Here is a 24,872-nt window from a genome sequence, read left to right as displayed (position 1 = left end):
TATTAGTGTGAAGTCGAGTTATTTACTTACCCCTGTGAGAAGTATCATGTAAAACAGAGAGAAATGTAATGTTAGATAAAATACAATGAGAAAAACTTATGATTTACAGGCAGAACAGCTGATAAACAATCTTCACTCTGTGCTTTCAAAGATGTTCAGATACAATTTTAACTATTTTAATAAAATATAACAACAGATAGTGAATCATTATAAATAGTTTATATTAAATAATGAAAGACTTCATGAGGTGTTTTTACTCAGTGCAGTAACACTGATCTGTGATCAGCTGCTGAATAAAACACTCCATATGAAGTGAAAATTGTCAGGGTGCAGGGGGGTATGGACCCAAAAATGCAGAACACATACAACTTCCACAAAAAATAGATTTAATAAGGGAATGTTAAATGTCAGGGAATAATCCAAAACAAATAGTCACAGAAAAAACAGGCCAAGCAAAATGTTCCAACAAGAGACTAAGAGAAGAATCCGCAAACAAAATCAAGAAGAGCGAGTCCAGGAAAAAATCTTGAAGAAAACAAATGAATAATCCAACAAGGCCCTTAAGTCCACAGAAGGAAAAACAAAAAATAAATCCCACCAAAATGTCAGAAAAATAGGACTGATCCACAAATGAAATAAGCAAAAATACAAAAAGTGTCTCTGGCTGACAAAGGCAAAAATGAGTGATCCAAAAAAATAACAAAAGGGAAAATCCACGGTTTGACACACACCCAGCTGAAATCCAACACGGAAAAATGAAAGTGAAACTTACAGGCCGGAAAGGCATACACGATCGGTAACGCGATGAGACAATCTGGCAAGAAGTGTTTGCAGACCGCGTGCTTATATAGTGAGGTGGATTATAAATTAGTGTAACCCGGAAGTGCCACAGCCAAGATGGCTGCCGCCCGGAAGTGGGCGTATAACATCTGACAGGGTAGGAAAAATATGACAGAAAATGCTGAACATCACCATATTTTAACCCCATTTCTATCTGTATCAGGGAAAAATAAAGACAAGTTCTACTGTCTTCCATAAATGTCCATGTCTCCATGTTTCACAGAAGTGCTGCTTTGATTTGGATCATGAACAGTTTTCTTTTCACTTCACACTTTCCTCTTTTCATCACTCTGCTACAGCTTAGTCTTTGTCTCATCTGTCCATCATCTACTTTTTAACAAACTGGAATCTGCTCCTTTGCTCTTGAAGTTTATCTGTGTGTTTATCTGTCTATTGGATAAAGACACTGAGGTCATGCTGGTGGATTTTTGTTCTGTGTCTCAGATCTCTACAGACTTTCACTGAGGTTTATGATTAATCGTTATACATGGTGTTTATTCATTGTGTAGAAAATATTGGAGTTTCTTTGCTCATAAATCTACAGAACAAACTAACAGACCAATATTACCTGGGGTTTGTGTGGTTTTGTTCTTATTGCTATAATCACCAGTTTCTACTGGATGTGTTTGATATGTAAATTAATTTCCTCTCTGATGTAAAAATGTCTCTGTTTCAGTTTAAACTGATAATGAGTCAGTCTCTGATTATTAGCTTTAGTAGATCAGATTGTGTTCACTAATGACTGTTTGTTATAAAACCTTCAGCTTTTTCTCTCAGTATCAGTGTGTAGGTCACATTTCTGTGTCTGTACAACACTAAATGACAAACTAGACACCAGCATGATGAATGTTCTGTTAGAGATCACAGTCTGCTGTGTTCACTACACTATGCTCATGATGCTCAGATATCTATGTGCTATTGCACTCTGAACACACAGCACAGTCTAATCTATTTCATCTGAACAATAAATATATTATTCATGCAGCATCAAGACATCACTAGCACAGAAAAGGGGTTTATACTCACCATACTGTGAAAACTGTGAAAGTAAATAAAACAGTGTGAAGATTTTATGCATGATTACAAATGTGAATTGTTCCATGTGAAAATGTGGAAAGTAACTGTTACTCTGGTTAAAACACAGCTGATGTGTGTCTTAATAAAAAAGAGGAAAACTAGACAACAATCAGTCATCACACACAGGAAATCTGTATCATGTAGCATTGTGCTAATATACCACTAGTTCCCCTTAAGGAAGAGAAATATCTTGTGATTTATCGGAAAATCCTATTTTCTGATCTCTGCATGTCTTTACCAATATACAGTATGTCAGTATTTGTACATTTCCCCCTGTGTATTTTAAATATATAGTGAAATATTTTGTAATATATCTCTGTGCTATTGTAGTAGATAAAGGAATATACAGAATATCAGATTCTCACTTCCTTTAATTATAAACACAGACATTTATCAATGTAAAACCTGAACAGATAACAGAATGATGTTCTTTACTGCTGCCTCGTCTATATACTGGTTACAGCAGCACGTGACATGTCGCAGAAGATTAGAGAAGACGCGTGATCTCCTTCTGTTTTTCTCTCTTTCACTCCCAAATCTCTCTCTCCTATGAAGGAGGTTTTAGAAATGAAGTGAAGGACTTCTGTTCTCAGGTCAGTCAGGTTGTCTTTATGCTGTGTGCATTAACACGACTTACTACCGTTAGCTTAAAGACACTAAACGCCAGGCCGAATCTACTCTTCGGTGCTTTTACAAAACATGGTGTGATTGTTACGCAGAGCGACTGATGACAATTATTCTGTCTACAAACACTGAAAACTGTTAAAGCTGTGATTTATGTTTATTGTGTAACATTCAGATGGAGTCTGTCAGTGGTGTGTGTTATATGCTGCGTGTTTGTTGTGTCTTTTACTCGACACGGTAAACGTCTCTGTACATTATTACACTGCAGTGAGGTTACACACAGGTGCATTGTGGGAAAGACGCTGACTGATGGAAGTGGAATCTCACTTACTGATCAGACTCCTTCACATAAACATGATCTGAAAATCATCTTTATGTTTCTATTTGATTCCTGGATTAAAATGTAATATATGTGATAAGTTAATAAAATATCAGCTTTTACTATTAGTGTGAAGTCGAGTTATTTACTTACCGCTGTGAGAAGTATCATGTAAAACAACAGAGAGAAATGTAATGTTAGATAAAATACAATGAGAAAAACTTATTATTTACAGTCAGAACAGCTGATAAACAATCTTCACTCTGTGCTTTCAAAGATGTTCAACTACAATTTTAACTCTTTTTATAAAATATAACACATAGTGAATCATTATAAATAGTTTATATTAAATAATGAAAGACTTCATGAGGTGTTATTATGACTAATGACTGTTTGTTATAAAACCTTCAGCTTTTTCTCTCTCAGTATCTGTGTGTCTGTACAACACTAAATGACAAACTAGACACCAGCATGATGAATGTTCTGTTAGAGATCACAGTCTGTTGTGTTCACTACACTATGCTCATGATGCTCAGATATCTATGTGCTATTGCACTCTGAACACACAGCACAGTCTAATCTATTTTATCTGAACAATAAATATATTATTCATGCAGCATCAAGACATCACTAGCACAGAAAAGGGGTTTATACTCACCAGACTCTTCATCCTGTGAAAGTAAATAAAACAGTGTGAAGATTTTATGCATGAATACAAATGTGAATTGTTCCATGTGAAAATGTGGAAAGTAACTGTTACTCTGGTTAAAACACAGCTGATGTGCGTCTTAATAAAAAAAGACGAAAACTAGACAACAATCAGTCATCACACACAGTAAATCTGTATCATGTAGCATTGTGCTAATATACCGCTAGTTCCCCTTAAGGAAGAGAAATATCTTGTGATTTATCGGAAAATCCTATTTTCTGATCTCTGCATGTCTTTACCAATATACAGTATGTCAGTATTTGTGCATTTCCCCCTGTGTATTTTAAATATATAGTGAAATATTTTGTAATATATCTCTGTGCTATTGTAGTAGATAAAGGAATATACAGAATATCAGATTCTCACTTCCTTTAATTATAAACACAGACATTTATCAATGTAAAACCTGAACAGATAACAGAATGATCTTCTTTACTGCTGCCTCGTCTATATACTGGTTACGACAGCATGTGACATGTCGCAGTAGATTAGAGAAGATGCGTGATTATCTTCTGTTTTTCTCTCTTTAATAAAAATGTACATTATCCCTGTTGCATAAGTTTGCACACCCTTTTCTAATTGCTAATGTGGCAGTGTTCAGAATCGACCAAACACGTTCAAACTCTTGTTAAATATTCATCCATTCATCCATTCTCTACCGCTTATCTGAAGCCAGGTCGCGGTGGCAGCTGTCTAAGCAGGGACGCCCAGACGTCCCTCTCCCCAGACACTTCCTCCAGCTCTTCCGCAGGAAAAGCAAGGCATTCCCAGCCCAGCCAAGAGACATGGTCCCTTCAGCGTATCCTACAGTAGGTCTTCCCCGGACCCTCCTCCCGTTTGGACATGCCCGGAACACCTCCCGAGGGAGGCGTCCAGGAGGCATCCGGAACAGATGCCCGAGCCACCTCAGTTTTTCTGGTGAGGCGGGACTTTGCCGTGCATTTTTGATGCAGTGCTCAGTGATCTTCGAGCTCCAACCCTCCCCCTTCCCTTCGGATCAGTCCAAGGTAGCGTACGTTATCTCTTTATGATCTGGGAAGGCCAAGATCTGGGCAACAGCAGAGTGGGAACGTCAGTCAGTCATCTGCTTCTCGTTCGATGCCTTTTCGGCTGAGCTGCGCAAGGTTTTCGACTCCACTCTGAACCTCTACCCACCAGTCTCCAGGTACGGGCCCTGGATGGCCATATCCTTCACCGAGCTCGCTACCACACCAAGCCCCTGCTGGTGTCCGTCAATAATGAACACACGGAATGGATCTCCTTCCTCGTTATCCCTTCGCCCCACGCACCAGTCATGTTTGGATTACCTTGGCTGCAGAAACATAACCCTCACCTGGATTGGTCCAGTGGCCGGGTCCTTGGTTGGGGGATCTACTGCCAGGCTCATTGCCTGACCACCTTGGCACCCCGCTCGTTATCAGTCAAGGAGGACCTGCCCCCCGATCTCTCTCTGATGCCTGCTGAATACCATGATCTGGGACAAGTGTTCAGTAGAGCTCGTGCCACTTCCCTACCACCGCAGAGACCTTATGACTGTGCTATCGAGCTCCTGCCAGGCACTGCCCCCCCCCTGGGGGGGGGCACCTGTACCACCTATCCAAGCCTGAAAGGGAAGCCATGACCCAGTATATACAGGAGTCCTTGGAGTCAGGCATTATTCGCCCGTCTTCATCCCCAGTCGGTGCAGGTTTTTTCTTTGTGGAGAAGAAGGATGGGACTCTACGACCCTGTATCGACTATCAGGGTCTTAACGCCATCACCATTACGAATTGCTACCCATTGCCTCTCATGGCCTCCGCTTTTGAGCTCCTCCAGGAGGCCACCATTTTCTCCAAGCTGGACCTTATCACCTAGTCCGCATCCGTGAGGGCGACGAATGGAAGACCGCATTCGACACTCCCACTGGCCATTACGAGTACCGGGTAATGCCGTTTGGCCTCACCAATGCCCCAGCAGTATTCCAAGCACTGGTTAACGACGTTTTACGGGACATGTTAAACCTATTTGTGTTTGTTTACTTGGACGACATCCTCATTTTCTCCCGCACACCTGAGGAACACACCCGTCACGTCCGTGCAGTGCTCCAGAGGCTTTTGCAGAACCAGTTATATGTGAAGGCTGAGAAATGTGATTTCCATGTCACGAAAACCACCTTCTTGGGCTTCATTCTGGCAGCAGGGAGTGTTCGGATGGATCCTGACAGAATCAAGGCTGTTAGGGACTGGCCCTGCCCTGGAACACGTAAGCAGCTCCAGCAGTTCTTGGGATTCGCTAATTTCTATCGGCGATTCATCCAGGGCTACAGCTCGGTTGCTGCACCCTTGCACCAGCTCACTTCTCCTCTTCAACCTTATTCTTGGGGGCCTCAAGCCGAGCAAGCCTTCAGGAAGCTGAAGCAGCTTTTTACCTCTGCCCCCATCCTCTCCTTGCCGGATGCCACGCGACAATTTGTGGTTGAAGTTGATGCATCTGATACCGGAGTTGGGGCCGTTTTGTCTCAAAGCGACGTCAAGGACAATAAACTTCACCCGTGTGCTTTCTTTTCACGCCGTCTCTCCTCGTCTGAACGTAACTACACTATCGGCGAACGTGAGCTACTGGCAGTCAAACTCGCCCTGGAGGAATGGCGGCACTGGCTGGAGGGTGCGGAACTACCGTTTCTGGTCTGGACAGACCATAAGAATCTTGAATATCTCCGGACTGCCAAGAGACTGAAACCCTGACAGGCTCGTTGGGCACTCTTTTTCGGCAGGTTTAACTTTGTGCTGTCTTATCGGCCGGGAACGAAGAATGGGAAGCCAGATGCTCTCTCTCGTCAGTTCTCCCCCGATCCCGTCGAGGCCGTTGCTGAACACATTCTTCCCCCCTCTGTCACTGTTCGGGCGCTTCGACTCGGGATAGAGAGCAGGGTTCAGCAAGCCGTGTCTAACCTGCCGGTTCCTACTGACTGTCCTGAAGGCAAACTTTATGTCCCTGACCAGCTCCGTTCCCAAGTTCTTCAGTGGTGTCACAACTCTCGGCTTTTCTGTCACCCCGGTTTCCCTCGGACCCTATCGGTTCTCCAGCGTCGTTTCTGGTGGCCTTCGCTTAGACGTGATGCACGGGAATTTGTCACAGCCTGCCCAGTATGTGCGCAACACAAGAGCTCCCGATCTCGCCCAGCCGGCCTCCTGCGGCCCCTGCCGATCCCTTACAGATCTTGGTCTCACATCTCACTTGATTTCGTCACCGGCCTCCCTCTTTCTGATGGCTACTCCGCTATCCTCTCTGAGGTCGATTGCTTTTCTAAGCTCGTCCATTTTGTCCCCCTGACCAAACTCCCTTCAGCCAAGGAAACGCCGTTGCTCCTCCTCCAACACGTTTTCCGGCTCCACGGCATTCCCCGGAACATAGTCTCGGACAGAGGACCCCAGTTCACCTCCAATTTTTGGGAGGAATTCTGCCAGCTCTTAGGCGTCTCCATTAGCCTCTCCTCTGGGTTTCACCCCCAGTCCAATGGGCAGACGGAACGGCTCAACCAGGAGCTGGAGACGGGGCTCCGCCTCCTCTGTGCCGAGGATCATTCGTCTTGGGCCTCCAACCTTGTTTGGGTCGAGTATGCCCATAACTCTCTGCCAACTGCTGCCACGGGTCTTTCCCCTTTTCAGGCTGCCTATGGCTATCAACCCCCATTATTCTCCACACAGGAGCTAGAACCCTCGGTTCCCTCAGCCTTGGCCCTCGTGAGGTGCTGTCGTCGAGTCTGGAGAAGAGCCCGCCTCGCCTTGCTGAGATCTTCCCAGAGCTATGCTCGCTGGGCCAACCGCAGACGCCGCCCCGCTCCTCCTTACCGTGTCGGGCAACGGGTGTGGCTTTCCACCAAAGACCTCCCGTTGAAGATAGCATGCAGGAAGCTGGCTCCCCATTTCGTTGGACCGTTCCCTATATCTAAGGTTATCAATCCAGCTGCGGTCCGGCTCACCACCCCACCTTTCACGTTTCCAGGCTGAAACCTGTCCAGGCCTGTGCACTGGTTCCCTCCACCAGACCCCCTCCTCCCGCCCGGGTCATTGATGGCGGCCCTGCGTTTACTGTCCGTCGGCTCCTGCGCTCCAGACGCCGTGGGAGGGGTCTACAGTACCTGGTGGACTGGGAGGGTTACGGCCCTGAGGAACGCTCCTGGGTTCCGGCACACCACATCTTGGACCCGGACCTCATCTCCCAGTTCCATCGTGAACACCCCGACCAGCCAGGTGGGACGTCGTGAGACGCCCCGTGGAGGGGGGGTGGGTGTACTGTCAGCGCACTCATCCGAAGCTCACCTTCGCGGCGCACTCTTGTGACGTCATTCCCTGTCGCATGACTTTTATACTCGGCAGTGCTATTTAAGCACGCCGTTCATGCTAGATTCTCGCCAGATGATCTCTCGTCACTACGTCGCTTTGTGAGTCACTCCTGCCAGCCTCCGGTCCGAGTGTTATCTGTGCCTCCCGTTTTTTATTCCGTGTGGATTTTCCCATTTTCCCGTTTTTTTTGCGCTCCGGTTATTGGCTATTCGGTTTACCCTCTTCCTGTGTGGATTACTTCCTTTTTTCTGATTGGATTATTTTTTGCTCGTGCTTGGATTACTTCCTTTTTTTCCCCTGTGTGGATTACTTTTTTTTCTCGTCAAATCAAACTTCCGGTTTCTAGACTGTTACGCCCGTGGCGTCAGACTAATCCCTCAGCCGCTGCGTTCTGTAGGGGGTTCAGCCCAAGACTTTGCCTGGTTACATCATCTGTGCATTTATGCATTTATATATAGACATTTATTACTATCCTTCACTTTAATAAATTCTCTTTTTTTTGGACCCTGGCCTGCGTTTGGGTTCTCCTTCTCAGCACCCTCAACTGTTTTACTGATAACATTTTGCGGTGTGTCAGCTTATAAAACCAGGTTATTGAACATTTTTATTTTTTTTATCCTAAAATAAATTTAATAAACAAGTTGCAATTTCACTATAAAAATGGAAAAGTTTCGGATATGATTTTTCTTGTTTTCATTTATTACACAAAAACCCTGCAATTTCAACGAGGTTTGTAGACTTTTTATATCTATTACTTATTTTTTTCTTTCTATTTGATTCCAGGATTAAAATGTAATATACGTGATAAGTTTATAAAATATTAGCTTTTACTATTAGTGTGAAGTCGAGTTATTTACTTACCTCCCCTGTGAGAAGTATCATGTAAAACAACAGAGAGAAATGTAATGTTAGATAAAATACAATGAGAAAAACTTATGATTTACAGTCAGAACAGCTGATAAACAATCTTCACTCTGTGCGTTCAAAGATGTTCAGCTACAATTTTAACTCTTTTAAAAAATATAACACATAGTGAATCATTATAAATAGTTTATAAATAATGAAAGACTTCATGAGGTGTTATTATGACTAATGACTGTTTGTTAGAAAACCTTCAGCTTTTTCTCTCTCAGTATCAGTGTGTTGGTCAGATTTGTGTGTCTGTACAACACTAAATGACAAACTAGACACCAGCATGATGAATGTTCTGTTAGAGATCACAGTCTGTTGTGTTCACTACACTATGCTCATGATGCTCAGATATCTATGTGCTATTGCACTCTGAACACACAGCACAGTCTAATCTATTTTATCTGAACAATAAATATATTATTCATGCAGCATCAAGACATCACTAGCACAGAAAAGGGGTTTATACTCACCAGACTCTTCATCCTGTGAAAGTAAATAAAACAGTGTGAAGATTTTATGCATGAATACAAATGTGAATTGTTCCATGTGAAAATGTGGAAAGTAACTGTTACTCTGGTTAAAACACAGCTGATGTGCGTCTTAATAAAAAAAGACGAAAACTAGACAACAATCAGTCATCACACACAGTAAATCTGTATCATGTAGCATTGTGCTAATATACCGCTAGTTCCCCTTAAGGAAGAGAAATATCTTGTGATTTATCGGAAAATCCTATTTTCTGATCTCTGCATGTCTTTACCAATATACAGTATGTCAGTATTTGTGCATTTCCCCCTGTGTATTTTAAATATATAGTGAAATATTTTGTAATATATCTCTGTGCTATTGTGGTAGATAAAGGAATATACAGAATATCAGATTCTCACTTCCTTTAATTATAAACACAGACATTTATCAATGTAAAACCTGAACAGATAACAGAATGATGTTCTTTACTGCTGCCTCGTCTATATACTGGTTACGACAGCATGTGACATGTCGCAATAGATTAGAGAAGATGCGTGATCTCCTTCTGTTTTTCTCTCTTTAATAAAAATGTACATTAACCCTGTTGCATAAGTTTACACACCCTTTTCAAATTGCTAATGTGGCAGTGTTCAGAATCGACCAATCACGTTCAAACTTTTGTTAAATACCAACTAGAAGATACCTGCTGTCAATTAAAGTGACTGATGGACACCAAATAAAGTACAGCTGTTCCTGTAGGATTGTTCATTTTAGTAACTGGAAAAGCCATGGGGCTGCAAAGAGCTGACAAAGCAGGTACAGGATCTCATTGTTGAGAAGTATCAATTAGGAGAGGGTTACAAACAAATTTCAAGACAGTGAATATACCATGGAACACTGGAAAGACAATTGTTACGTTCTATACTTGTGGGTTCGGTGTTTTGTTTGTTCTTTCTCTGTCTCTCTCTTTGCTCCACTATCTACCTTTTCAGATCCCTACCATTGGACATCTCCTGTCAATCTTCATTATCCTGTGTGACATCACCCGTCGATCCACCAATCAACCAGAAACAGAATCACGATTAGAATCAGAAACAGAAACAGAAGGAGAAAGAAGAAGTGTGCTAAATTTGTTAGAGAGCTATGTTGTTGTTCATTCGGTTTTAGTATGTCAGACTGTTCATGTATCCCAACTTGTTAGTCACTTTGTGTATGTGACTCGTTTTTCATTTTGTGTATGTGACTCGTTAGTCACTTTGTGTATGTGACTCGTTAGTCACTTTGTGTATGTGACTCGTTAGTCACTTTGTGTATGTGACTCGTTAATCACTCGTTCTGCATCTGTATGCTTGTGTTTATTCTCTTTGTGGATGTGAATTTGTTTATATTGGGGAAAACTGGACAGGTGAGTACTTCACATGACATATTGTACAACACGTAGGTAAGCTTTTCTGTATTAGACACACTAGGTTAGGAGCGCGCGCCACCCTCTGTACCTTTTGTTTGGATAGGAAGTATAGGTTAGTTGGGGCGTCATCGACGCTGAGAATTTGTTTTATTACTTTCCTTTCTAGTTCAGGTTAGAGGGTTAAGTTTAAGTTAGCGCGGTTTTGTTTTGCTTATTTCTTTGTTTTGGAACCGCTCGTGTCTCTTTTCCCATTTGTGTTTTTTGTTATCTTTTTTCTGTAGATATCGTGAATGTTATCACCTTTGTCAGCACCACTTGTATGATAATAGAGACAGATTTTGCCCACTATTTGTTGTCCTTGTCGTTGATTGCCACATACACAGCAGAAATCTGACTTTATAATCATTCCATATTGTTACCTTCCCAACCATACCCCTAAACACCATTTGGGATCGTAACAACAATAATCAACAAACTCTAAAGCCTTTGAAATTATTCAGAAGTCCATCATAAATCTGGTCAGGGAGGCTGTCAAGATGCCCAATATAAGATTCTTCATATGTCTGAACTACAGGTTAGAGTGATAAGATGGAAATCAGTTTTATTTTAAAAAAAAATGTCCAAGGCTGGCTAAAGATATCAACAAAATATATCCAATCTCCCAAAACTATGTGGAATAATGTTTTATGGTCTGATGAGACTAAAGTTAAACCTTTTGGCCATAAAAGCAAAGGAAATGTTCGGCACAAAGAAACCACATCAACAGAAGATCTCCATCCCCACAGTGAAGCATGGAGGTGGCAGCATCATTGTTTGGGGCTGCTTTTCTTCAGCTGGAACTGGGGCTTTAATCAGACTGGAGGTAATAATGAATAGCTCCAAATACCAGTCAGATTTGGTGCAAAACCTTAGGGCTTCTGTTAAAACACCTAAGATGAAGAGGAATTTCACCTTTCAGCAGGACAATGACCTGAAGCACACCCACAAATCAACAAAGGAATGTCTCCACCAAAACAAGTCCAGATCCAAATCCAATCAAAAATCTGTGGGGTGACCTGAAGAGGGCTGTGCACAGGAGATCTAAAATCTAAAGGTGCTTCAAATAAGTATAAATTTAGGGGTGTGTCAGCTTATACAACAAGGTTATTGTACATTTTTATTTTTTTTACCCTAAACTAACTTTAATAAACAAGTTGCAATTTCACTATAAAAATGGAAAAGTTTCTGATATGATTTTTCTTGTTTTCATTTATTACACAAAAACCCTGCAATTTCAACGAGGTGTGTAAACTTTTTATATCTATTACTTATTTTTTTCTTTCTATTTGATTCCTGGATTAAAATGTAATATATGTGATAAGTTAATAAAATATCAGCTTTTACTATTAGTGTGAAGTCGAGTTATTTACTTACCTCCCCTGTGACAAGTATCATGTAAAACAACAGAGAGAAATGTAATGTTAGATAAAATACAATGAGAAAAACTTATGATTTACAGTCAGAACAGCTGATAAACAATCTTCACTCTGTGCTTTCAAAGATGTTCAACTACAATTTTAACTCTTTTTATAAAATATAACACATAGTGAATCATTATAAATAGTTTATATTAAATAATGAAAGACTTCATGGGGTGTTTTTATGACTAATGACTGTTTGTTATAAAACCTTCAGCTTTTTCTCTCTCAGTATCAGTGTGTAGGTCAGATTTGTGTGTCTGTACAACACTAAATGACAAACTAGACACCAGCATGATGAATGTTCTGTTAGAGATCACAGTCTGTTGTGTTCACTACACTATGCTCATGATGCTCAGATATCTATGTGCTATTGCACTCTGAACACACAGCACAGTCTAATCTATTTCATCTGAACAATAAATATATTATTCATGCAGCATCAAGACATCACTAGCACAGAAAAGGGGTTTATACTCACGTCTCTGTTCAGCCTGTGAAAGTAAATAAAACAGTGTGAAGATTTTATGCATGATTACAAATGTGAATTGTTCCATGTGAAAATGTGGAAAGTAACTGTTACTCTGGTTAAAACACAGCTGATGTGTGTCTTAATAAAAAAGAGGAAAACTAGACAACAATCAGTCATCACACACAGTAAATCTGTATCATGTAGCATTGTGCTAATATACCGCTAGTTCCCCTTAAGGAAGAGAAATATCTTGTGATTTATCGGAAAATCCTATTTTCTGATCTCTGCATGTCTTTACCAATATACAGTATGTCAGTATTTGTACATTTCCCCCTGTGTATTTTAAATATATAGTGAAATATTTTGTAATATATCTCTGTGCTATTGGGAATATACAGAATATCAGATTCTCACTTCCTTTAATTAATTATAAACACAGACATTTATCAATGTAAAACCTGAACAGATAACAGAATGATGTTCTTTACTGCTGCCTCGTCTATATACTGGTTACGACAGCATGTGACATGTCGCAATAGATTAGAGAAGATGCGTGATCTCCTTCTGTTTTTCTCTCTTTAATAAAAATGTACATTAACCCTGTTGCATAAGTTTACACACCCTTTTCAAATTGCTAATGTGGCAGTGTTCAGAATCGACCAATCACGTTCAAACTTTTGTTAAATACCAACTAGAAGATACCTGCTGTCAATTAAAGTGACTGATGGACACCAAATAAAGTACAGCTGTTCCTGTAGGATTGTTCATTTTAGTAACTGGAAAAGCCATGGGGCTGCAAAGAGCTGACAAAGCAGGTACAGGATCTCATTGTTGAGAAGTATCAATTAGGAGAGGGTTACAAACAAATTTCAAGACATAGAATATACCATGGAACACTGGAAAGACAATTGTTACGTTCTATACTTGTGGGTTCGGTGTTTTGTTTGTTCTTTCTCTGTCTCTCTCTTTGCTCCACTATCTACCTTTTCAGATCCCTACCATTGGACATCTCCTGTCAATCTTCATTATCCTGTGTGACATCACCCGTCGATCCACCAATCAACCAGAAACAGAATCACGATTAGAATCAGAAACAGAAACAGAAGGAGAAAGAAGAAGTGTGCTAAATTTGTTAGAGAGCTATGTTGTTGTTCATTTGTTTTTAGCATGTCAGACTGTTCATGTATCCCAACATGTTAGTCACTTTGTGTATGTGACTCGTTTTTCATTTTGTGTATGTGACTCGTTAGTCACTTTGTGTATGTGACTCGTTAGTCACTTTGTGTATGTGACTCGTTAGTCACTTTGTGTATGTGACTCGTTAATCACTCGTTCTGCATCTGTATGCTTGTGTTTATTCTCTTTGTGGATGTGAATTTGTTTATATTGGGGAAAACTGGACAGGTGAGTACTTCACATGACATATATTGTACAACACGTAGGTAAGCTTTTCTGTATTAGACACACTAGGTTAGGAGCGCGCGCCACCCTCTGTACCTTTCGTTTGGATAGGAAGTATAGGTTAGTTGGGGCGTCATCGACGCTGAGAATTTGTTTTATTACTTTCCTTTCTAGTTCAGGTTAGAGGGTTAAGTTTAAGTTAGCGCGGTTTTGTTTTGCTTATTTCTTTGTTTTGGCACCGCTCGTGTCTCTTTTCCCATTTGTGTTTTTTGTTATCTTTTTTCTGTAGATATCGTGAATGTTATCACCTTTGTCAGCACCACTTGTATGATAATAGAGACAGATTTTGCCCACTATTTGTTGTCCTTGTCGTTGATTGCCACATACACAGCAGAAATCTGACTTTATAATCATTCCATATTGTTACCTTCCCAACCATACCCCTAAACACCATTTGGGATCGTAACAACAATAATCAACAAACTCTAAAGCCTTTGAAATTATTCAGAAGTCCATCATAAATCTGGTCAGGGAGGCTGTCAAGATGCCCAATATAAGATTCTTCATATGTCTGAACTACAGGTTAGAGTGATAAGATGGAAATCAGTTTTATTTAAAAAAAAATGTCCAAGGCTGGCTAAAGATATCAACAAAATATATCCAATCTCCCAAAACTATGTGGAATAATGTTTTATGGTCTGATGAGACTAAAGTTAAACCTTTTGGCCATAAAAGCAAAGGAAATGTTCGGCACAAAGAAACCACATCAACAGAAGATCTCCATCCCCACAGTGAAGCATGGAGGTGGCAGCATCATTGTTTGGGGCTGCTTTTCTTCAGCTGGAACTGGGGCTTTAATCAGACTGGAGGTAATAATGAATAGCTCCAAATACCAGTCAGATTTGGTGCAAAACCTTAGGGCTTCTGCTAAAACACCTAAGATGAAGAGGAATTTCACCTTTCAGCAGGACAATGACCTGAAGCACACCCACAAATCAACAAAGGAATGACTTCACCAAAACAAGTCCAGATCCAAATCCAATCAAAAATCTGTGGGGTGACCTGAAGAGGGCTGTGCACAGGAGATCTAAAATCTAAAGGTGCTTCAAATAAGTATAAATTTAGGGGTGTGTCAGCTTATACAACAAGGTTATTGTACATTTTTATTTTTTTTACCCTAAACTAACTTTAATAAACAAGTTGCAATTTCACTATAAAAATGGAAAAGTTTCTGATATGATTTTTCTTGTTTTCATTTATTACACAAAAACCCTGCAATTTCAACGAGGTGTGTAAACTTTTTATATCTATTACTTATTTTTTTTCTTTCTATTTGATTCCTGGATTAAAATGTAATATATGTGATAAGTTTATAAAATATCAGCTTTTACTATTAGTGTGAAGTCGAGTTCTTTACTTACCTCCCCTGTGACAAGTATCATGTAAAACAACAGAGAGAAATGTAATGTTAGATAAAATACAATGAGAAAAACTTATGATTTACAGTCAGAACAGCTGATAAACAATCTTCACTCTGTGCTTTCAAAGATGTTCAGCTACAATTTTAACTCTTTTTATAAAATATAACACATAGTGAATCATTATAAATAGTTTATGTTAAATAATGAAAGACTTCATGAGGTGTTTTTATAACTAATGACTGTTTGTTATAAAACCTTCAGCTTTTTCTCTCTCAGTATCAGTGTGTAGGTCAGATTTGTGTGTCTGTACAACACTAAATGACAAACTAGACACCAGCATGATGAATGTTCTGTTAGAGATCACAGTCTGTTGTGTTCACTACACTATGCTCATGATGCTCAGATATCTATGTGCTATTGCACTCTGAACACACAGCACAGTCTAATCTATTTCATCTGAACAATAAATATATTATTCATGCAGCATCAAGACATCACTAGCACAGGAAAGGGGTTTATACTCACGTCTCTGTTCAGCCTGTGAAAGTAAATAAAACAGTGTGAAGATTTTATGCATGATTACAAATGTGAATTGTTCCATGTGAAAATGTGGAAAGTAACTGTTACTCTGGTTAAAACACAGCTGATGTGTGTCTTAATAAAAAAGAGGAAAACTAGACAACAATCAGTCATCACACACAGTAAATCTGTATCATGTAGCATTGTGCTAATATACCGCTAGTTCCCCTTAAGGAAGAGAAATATCTTGTGATTTATTGGAAAATCCTATTTTCTGATCTCTGCATGTCTTTACCAATATACAGTATGTCAGTATTTGTACATTTCCCCCTGTGTATTTTAAATATATAGTGAAATATTTTGTAATATATCTCTGTGCTATTGGGAATATACAGAATATCAGATTCTCACTTCCTTTAATTAATTATAAACACAGACATTTATCAATGTAAAACCTGAACAGATAACAGAATGATGTTCTTTACTGCTGCCTCGTCTATATACTGGTTACGACAGCATGTGACATGTCGCAATAGATTAGAGAAGATGCGTGATCTCCTTCTGTTTTTCTCTCTTTAATAAAAATGTACATTAACCCTGTTGCATAAGTTTACACACCCTTTTCAAATTGCTAATGTGGCAGTGTTCAGAATCGACCAATCACGTTCAAACTTTTGTTAAATACCAACTAGAAGATACCTGCTGTCAATTCAAATGACTGATGGACACCAAATAAAGTACAGCTGTTCCTGTAGGATTGTTTATTTTAGTAACTGGAAAAGCCATGGGGCTGCAAAGAGCTGACAAAGCAGGTACAGGATCTCATTGTTGAGAAATATCAATTAGGAGAGGGTTACAAACAAATTTCAAGACAGTGAATATACCATGGAACACTGGAAAGACAATTGTTACGTTCTATACTTGTGGGTTCGGTGTTTTGTTTGTTCTTTCTCTGTCTCTCTCTTTGCTCCACTATCTACCTTTTCAGATCCCTACCATTGGACATCTCCTGTCAATCTTCATTATCCTGTGTGACATCACCCGTCGATCCACCAATCATCCAGAAACAGAATCACGATTAGAATCAGAAACAGAAACAGAAGGAGAAAGAAGAAGTGTGCTAAATTTGTTAGAGAGCTATGTTGTTGTTCATTTGTTTTTAGTATGTCAGACTGTTCATGTATCCCAACATGTTAGTCACTTTGTGTATGTGACTCGTTTTTCATTTTGTGTATGTGACTTGTTTTTCATTTTGTGTATGTGACTCGTTAGTCACTTTGTGTATGTGACTCGTTAGTCACTTTGTGTATGTGACTCGTTAGTCACTTTGTGTATGTGACTTGTTAATCACTCGTTCTGCATCTGTATGCTTGTGTTTATTCTCTTTGTGGATGTGAATTTGTTTATATTGGGGAAAACTGGACAGGTGAGTACTTCACATGACATATTGTACAACACGTAGGTAAGCTTTTCTGTATTAGACACACTAGGTTAGGAGCGCGCGCCACCCTCTGTACCTTTTGTTTGGATAGGAAGTATAGGTTAGTTGGGGCGTCATCGACGCTGAAGATTTGTTTTATTACTTTCCTTTCTAGTTCAGGTTAGAGGGTTAAGTTTATGTTAGCGCGGTTTTGTTTTGCTTATTTCTTTGTTTTGGCACCGCTCGTGTCTCTTTTCCCATTTGTGTTTTTTGTTATCTTTTTTCTGTAGATATCGTGAATGTTATCACCTTTGTCAGCACCACTTGTATGATAATAGAGACAGATTTTGCCCACTATTTGTTGTCCTTGTCGTTGATTGCCACATACACAGCAGAAATCTAACTTTATAATCATTCCATATTGTTACCTTCCCAACCATACCCCTAAACACCATTTGGGATCGTAACAACAATAATCAACAAACTCTAAAGCCTTTGAAATTATTCAGAAGTCCATCATAAATCTGGTCAGGGAGGCTGTCAAGATGCCCAATATAAGATTCTTCATATGTCTGAACTACAGGTTAGAGTAATAAGATGGAAATCAGTTTTATTTAAAAAAAAATGTCCAAGGCTGGCTAAAGATATCAACAAAATATATCCAATCTCCCAAAACTATGTGGAATGATGTTTTATGGTCTGATGAGACTAAAGTTAAACCTTTTGGCCATAAAAGCAAAGGAAATGTTCGGCACAAAGAAACCACATCAACAGAAGATCTCCATCCCCACAGTGAAGCATGGAGGTGGCAGCATCATTGTTTGGGGCTGCTTTTCTTCAGCTGGAACTGGGGCTTTAATCAGACTGGAGGTAATAATGAATAGCTCCAAATACCAGTCAGATTTGGTGCAAAACCTTAGGGCTTCTGCTAAAACACCTAAGATGAGGAGGAATTTCACCTTTCAGCAGGACAATGACCTGAAGCACACCCACAAATCAACAAAGGAATGACTTCACCAAAACAAGTCCAGATCCAAATCCAATCAAAAATCTGTGGGGTGACCTGAAGAGGGCTGTGCACAGGAGATCTAAAATCTAAAGGTGCTTCAAATAAGTATAAATTTAGGGGTGTGTCAGCTTATACAACAAGGTTATTGTACATTTTTATTTTTTTTACCCTAAACTAACTTTAATAAACAAGTTGCAATTTCACTATAAAAATGGAAAAGTTTCTGATATGATTTTTCTTGTTTTCATTTATTACACAAAAACCCTGCAATTTCAACGAGGTGTGTAAACTTTTTATATCTATTACTTATTTTTTTCTTTCTATTTGATTCCTGGATTAAAATGTAATATATGTGATAAGTTTATAAAATATCAGCTTTTACTATTAGTGTGAAGTCGAGTCATTTACTTACCTCCCCTGTGACAAGTATCATGTAAAACAACAGAGAGAAATGTAATGTTAGATAAAATACAATGAGAAAAACTTATGATTTACAGTCAGAACAGCTGATAAACAATCTTCACTCTGTGCTTTCAAAGATGTTCAGCTACAATTTTAACTCTTTTTATAAAATATAACACATAGTGAATCATTATAAATAGTTTATGTTAAATAATGAAAGACTTCATGAGGTGTTTTTATAACTAATGACTGTTTGTTATAAAACCTTCAGCTTTTTCTCTCTCAGTATCAGTGTGTAGGTCAGATTTGTGTGTCTGTACAACACTAAATGACAAACTAGACACCAGCATGATGAATGTTCTGTTAGAGATCACAGTCTGTTGTGTTCACTACACTATGCTCATGATGCTCAGATATCTATGTGCTATTGCACTCTGAACACACAGCACAGTCTAATCTATTTCATCTGAACAATAAATATATTATTCATGCAGCATCAAGACATCACTAGCACAGAAAAGGGGTTTATACTCACGTCTCTGTTCAGCCTGTGAAAGTAAATAAAACAGTGTGAAGATTTTATGCATGATTACAAATGTGAATTGTTCCATGTGAAAATGTGGAAAGTAACTGTTACTCTGGTTAAAACACAGCTGATGTGTGTCTTAATAAAAAAGAGGAAAACTAGACAACAATCAGTCATCACACACAGTAAATCTGTATCATGTAGCATTGTGCTAATATACCGCTAGTTCCCCTTAAGGAAGAGAAATATCTTGTGATTTATTGGAAAATCCTATTTTCTGATCTCTGCATGTCTTTACCAATATACAGTATGTCAGTATTTGTACATTTCCCCCTGTGTATTTTAAATATATAGTGAAATATTTTGTAATATATCTCTGTGCTATTGTAGTAGATAAAGGAATATACAGAATATCAGATTCTCACTTCCTTTAATTATAAACACAGACATTTATCAATGTAAAACCTGAACAGATAACAGAATGATGTTCTTTACTGCTGCCTCGTCTATATACTGGTTACGACAGCATGTGACATGTCGCAGTAGATTAGAGAAGATGCGTGATCTCCTTCTGTTTTTCTCTCTTTAATAAAAATGTACATTATCCCTGTTGCATAAGTTTGCACACCCTTCTCTAATTGCTAATGTGGCAGTGTTCAGAATCGACCAATCACGTTCAAACTTTTGTTAAATACCAACTAGAAGATACCTGCTATCAATTAAAGTGACTGATGGACACCAAATAAAGTACAGCTGGTCCTGTAGGATTGTTCATTTTAGTAACTGGAAAAGCCATGGGGCTGCAAAGAGCTGACAAAGCAGGTACAGGATCTCATTGTTGAGAAGTATCAATTAGGAGAGGGTTACAAACAAATTTCAAGACAGTGAATATACCATGGAACACTGGAAAGACATTGTTACGTTCTATACTTGTGGGTTCGGTGTTTTGTTTGTTCTTTCTCTGTCTCTCTCTTTGCTCCACTATCTACCTTTTTAGATCCCTACCATTGGACATCTCCTGTCAATCTTCATTATCCTGTGTGACATCACCCGTCGATCCACCAATCAACCAGAAACAGAATCACGATTAGAATCAGAAACAGAAACAGAAGGAGAAAGAAGAAGTGTGCTAAATTTGTTAGAGAGCTATGTTGTTGTTCATTCGGTTTTAGTATGTCAGACTGTTCATGTATCCCAACTTGTTAGTCACTTTGTGTATGTGACTCGTTTTTCATTTTGTGTATGTGACTCGTTAGTCACTTTGTGTATGTGACTCGTTTTTCATTTTGTGTATGTGACTTGTTTTTCATTTTGTGTATGTGACTCGTTAGTCACTTTGTGTATGTGACACGTTTTTCATTTTGTGTATGTGACTTGTTTTTCATTTTGTGTATGTGACTCGTTAGTCACTTTGTGTATGTGACTCGTTTTTCATTTTGTGTATGTGACTTGTTTTTCATTTTGTGTATGTGACTCGTTAGTCACTTTGTGTATGTGACTCGTTAGTCACTTTGTGTATGTGATTCGTTAGTCACTTTGTGTATGTGACTCGTTAGTCACTTTGTGTATGTGACTCGTTAGTCACTTTGTGTATGTGACTCGTTAGTCACTTTGTGTATGTGACTCGTTAGTCACTTTGTGTATGTGACTCGTTAATCACTCGTTCTGCATCTGTATGCTTGTGTTTATTCTCTTTGTGGATGTGAATTTGTTTATATTGGGGAAAACTGGACAGGTGAGTACTTCACATGACATATTGTACAACACGTAGGTAAGCTTTTCTGTATTAGACACACTAGGTTAGGAGCGCGCGCCACCCTCTGTACCTTTCGTTTGGATAGGAAGTATAGGTTAGTTGGGGCGTCATCGACGCTGAGAATTTGTTTTATTACTTTCCTTTCTAGTTCAGGTTAGAGGGTTAAGTTTAAGTTAGCGCGGTTTTGTTTTGCTTATTTCTTTGTTTTGGCACCGCTCGTGTCTCTTTTCCCATTTGTGTTTTTTGTTATCTATTTTCTGTAGATATCGTGAATGTTATCACCTTTGTCAGCACCACTTGTATGATAATAGAGACAGATTTTGCCCACTATTTGTTGTCCTTGTCGTTGATTGCCACATACACAGCAGAAATCTGACTTTATAATCATTCCATACTGTTACCTTCCCAACCATACCCCTAAACACCATTTGGGATCGTAACAACAATAATCAACAAACTCTAAAGCCTATGAAATTATTCAGAAGTCCATCATAAATCTGGTCAGGGAGGCTGTCAAGATGCCCAATACAAGATTCTTCATATGTCTGAACTACAGGTTAGAGTGATAAGATGGAAATCAGTTTTGTTAAAAAAAAATGTCCAAGGCTGGCTAAAGTTATCAACAAAATATATCCAATCTCCCAAAACTATGTGGAATAATGTTTTATGGTCTGATGAGACTAAAGTTAAACCTTTTGGCCATAAAAGCAAAGGAAATGTTCGGCACAAAGAAACCACATCAACAGAAGATCTCCATCCCCACAGTGAAGCATGGAGGTGGCAGCATCATTGTTTGGGGCTTTTTTTCTTCAGCTGGAACTGGGGCTTTAATCAGACTGGAGGTAATAATGAATAGCTCCAAATACCAGTCAGATTTGGTGCAAAACCTTAGGGCTTCTGCTAAAACACCTAAGATGAAGAGGAATTTCACCTTTCAGCAGGACAATGACCTGAAGCACACCCACAAATCAACAAAGGAATGTCTCCACCAAAACAAGTCCAGATCCAAATCCAATCAAAAATCTGTGGGGTGACCTGAAGAGGGCTGTGCACAGGAGATCTAAAATCTAAAGGTGCTTCAAATAAGTATAAATTTAGGGGTGTGTCAGCTTATACAACAAGGTTATTGTACATTTTTATTTTTTTTACCCTAAACTAACTTTAATAAACAAGTTGCAATTTCACTATAAAAATGGAAAAGTTTCTGATATGATTTTTCTTGTTTTCATTTATTACACAAAAACCCTGCAATTTCAACGAGGTGTGTAAACTTTGTATATCTATTACTTATTTTTTTCTTTCTATTTGATTCCTGGATTAAAATGTAATATATGTGATAAGTTTATAAAATATCAGCTTTTACTATTAGTGTGAAGTCGAGTTATTTACTTACCTCTGTGAGAAGTATCATGTAAAACAACAGAGAGAAATGTAATGTTAGATAAAATACAATGAGAAAAACTTATGATTTACAGTCAGAACAGCTGATAAACAATCTTCACTCTGTGCTTTCAAAGATGTTCAGATACAATTTTAACTCTTTTTATAAAATATAACACATAGTGAATCATTATAAATAGTTTATGTTAAATAATGAAAGACTTCATGAGGTGTTTTTATAACTAATGACTGTTTTATAAAACCTTCAGCTTTTTCTCTCTCAGTATCAGTGTGTAGGTCAGATTTGTGTGTCTGTACAACACTAAATGACAAACTAGACACCAGCATGATGAATGTTCTGTTAGAGATCACAGTCTGTTGTGTTCACTACACTATGCTCATGATGCTCAGATATCTATGTGCTATTGCACTCTGAACACACAGCACAGTCTAATCTATTTCATCTGAACAATAAATATATTATTCATGCAGCATCAAGACATCACTAGCACAGGAAAGGGGTTTATACTCACGTCTCTGTTCAGCCTGTGAAAGTAAATAAAACAGTGTGAAGATTTTATGCATGATTACAAATGTGAATTGTTCCATGTGAAAATGTGGAAAGTAACTGTTACTCTGGTTAAAACACAGCTGATGTGTGTCTTAATAAAAAAGAGGAAAACTAGACAACAATCAGTCATCACACACAGTAAATCTGTATCATGTAGCATTGTGCTAATATACCGCTAGTTCCCCTTAAGGAAGAGAAATATCTTGTGATTTATTGGAAAATCCTATTTTCTGATCTCTGCATGTCTTTACCAATATACAGTATGTCAGTATTTGTACATTTCCCCCTGTGTATTTTAAATATATAGTGAAATATTTTGTAATATATCTCTGTGCTATTGTAGTAGATAAAGGAATATACAGAATATCAGATTCTCACTTCCTATAATTATAAACACAGACATTTAACAATGTAAAACCTGAACAGATAACAGAATGATGTTCTTTACTGCTGCCTCGTCTATATACTGGTTACGACAGCATGTGACATGTCGCAGTAGATTAGAGAAGATGCGTGATCTCCTTCTGTTTTTCTCTCTTTCACTCCCAAATCCCTCTCTCCTATGAAGGAGGTTTTAGAAATGAAGTGAAGGACTTCTGTTCTCAGGTCAGTCAGGTTGTCTTTATGCTGTGTGCATTAACACGACTTACTATCGTTAGCTTAAAGACACTAAACGCCAGGCCGAGTCGACTCTTCAGTGCTTTTACAAAACATGGTGTGATTGTTACGCAGAGCGACTGATGACAATTATTCTGTCTACAAACACTGAAAACTGTTAAAGCTGTGATTTATGTTTATTGTGTAACATTCTGATGGAGTCTGTCAGTGGTGTGTGTTATATGCTGCGTGTTTGTTGTGTCTTTTACTCGACACGGTAAACGTCTCTGTACATTATTACACTGCAGTGAGGTTACACACAGGTGCATTGTGGGAAAGAAGCTGACTGATGGAAGTGGAATCTCACTTACTGATCAGACTCCTTCACATAAACATGATCTGAATATCATCTTTATGTTTCTATTTGATTCCTGGATTAAAATGTAATATATGTGATAAGTTTATAAAATATCAGCTTTTACTATTAGTGTGAAGTCGAGTTATTTACTTACCTCCCCTGTGAGAAGTATCATGTAAAACAACAGAGAGAAATGTAATGTTAGATAAAATACAATGAGAAAAACTTATGATTTACAGGCAGAACAGCTGATAAACAATCTTCACTCTGTGCTTTCAAAGATGTTCAACTACAATTTTAACTCTTTTTATAAAATATAACACATAGTGAATCATTATAAATAGTTTATATTAAATAATGAAAGACTTCATGAGGTGTTTTTATGACTAATGACTGTTTGTTATAAAACCTTCAGCTTTTTCTCTCTCAGTATCAGTGTGTAGGTCAGATTTGTGTGTCTGTACAACACTAAATGACAAACTAGACACCAGCATGATGAATGTTCTGTTAGAGATCACAGTCTGTTGTGTTCACTACACTATGCTCATGATGCTCAGATATCTATGTGCTATTGCACTCTGAACACACAGCACAGTCTAATCTATTTCATCTGAACAATAAATATATTATTCATGCAGCATCAAGACATCACTAGCACAGAAAAGGGGTTTATACTCACGTCTCTGTTCAGCCTGTGAAAGTAAATAAAACAGTGTGAAGATTTTATGCATGATTACAAATGTGAATTGTTCCATGTGAAAATGTGGAAAGTAACTGTTACTCTGGTTAAAACACAGCTGATGTGTGTCTTAATAAAAAAGAGGAAAACTAGACAACAATCAGTCATCACACACAGTAAATCTGTATCATGTAGCATTGTGCTAATATACCGCTAGTTCCC

The 24,872-nt window shown here is 38.6% G+C and overlaps 1 protein-coding gene and 5 long non-coding RNA genes across 6 annotated transcripts in view; 4 read left to right on the top strand and 2 right to left on the bottom strand.

The window, feature by feature from the left end:
• The window catches only part of LOC113636639 (trichohyalin-like), a 501,252-nt gene that overhangs the window by 342,028 nt on the left and 134,352 nt on the right, over positions 1-24,872 (bottom strand). The gene's annotated exons all lie outside the window — the stretch shown is intronic.
• Positions 3,924-13,138, bottom strand: LOC125140335. Its single transcript, XR_007139642.1, has 2 exons — positions 13,070-13,138; positions 3,924-3,975 (listed from the first exon to the last, which is right to left on the bottom strand). It is a non-coding gene; the product is annotated as an uncharacterized LOC125140335 (long non-coding RNA).
• LOC125140322 lies at positions 9,664-12,064 on the top strand. Its single transcript, XR_007139623.1, has 2 exons — positions 9,664-10,679; positions 10,964-12,064. It is a non-coding gene; the product is annotated as an uncharacterized LOC125140322 (long non-coding RNA).
• On the top strand, positions 13,797-15,232 carry LOC125140328. The gene is made up of 2 exons (XR_007139632.1): positions 13,797-14,015; positions 14,302-15,232. It is a non-coding gene; the product is annotated as an uncharacterized LOC125140328 (long non-coding RNA).
• LOC125140321 lies at positions 16,321-19,886 on the top strand. Its single transcript, XR_007139622.1, has 2 exons — positions 16,321-18,242; positions 18,339-19,886. It is a non-coding gene; the product is annotated as an uncharacterized LOC125140321 (long non-coding RNA).
• Positions 20,840-22,427, top strand: LOC125140331. The gene is made up of 2 exons (XR_007139635.1): positions 20,840-21,044; positions 21,329-22,427. It is a non-coding gene; the product is annotated as an uncharacterized LOC125140331 (long non-coding RNA).

Source organism: Tachysurus fulvidraco, chromosome 26 (genome assembly GCF_022655615.1).
Source record: "Tachysurus fulvidraco isolate hzauxx_2018 chromosome 26, HZAU_PFXX_2.0, whole genome shotgun sequence".
NCBI lineage: Eukaryota > Metazoa > Chordata > Actinopteri > Siluriformes > Bagridae > Tachysurus > Tachysurus fulvidraco.
This window is presented reverse-complemented; position numbering and strand designations above follow the sequence as displayed.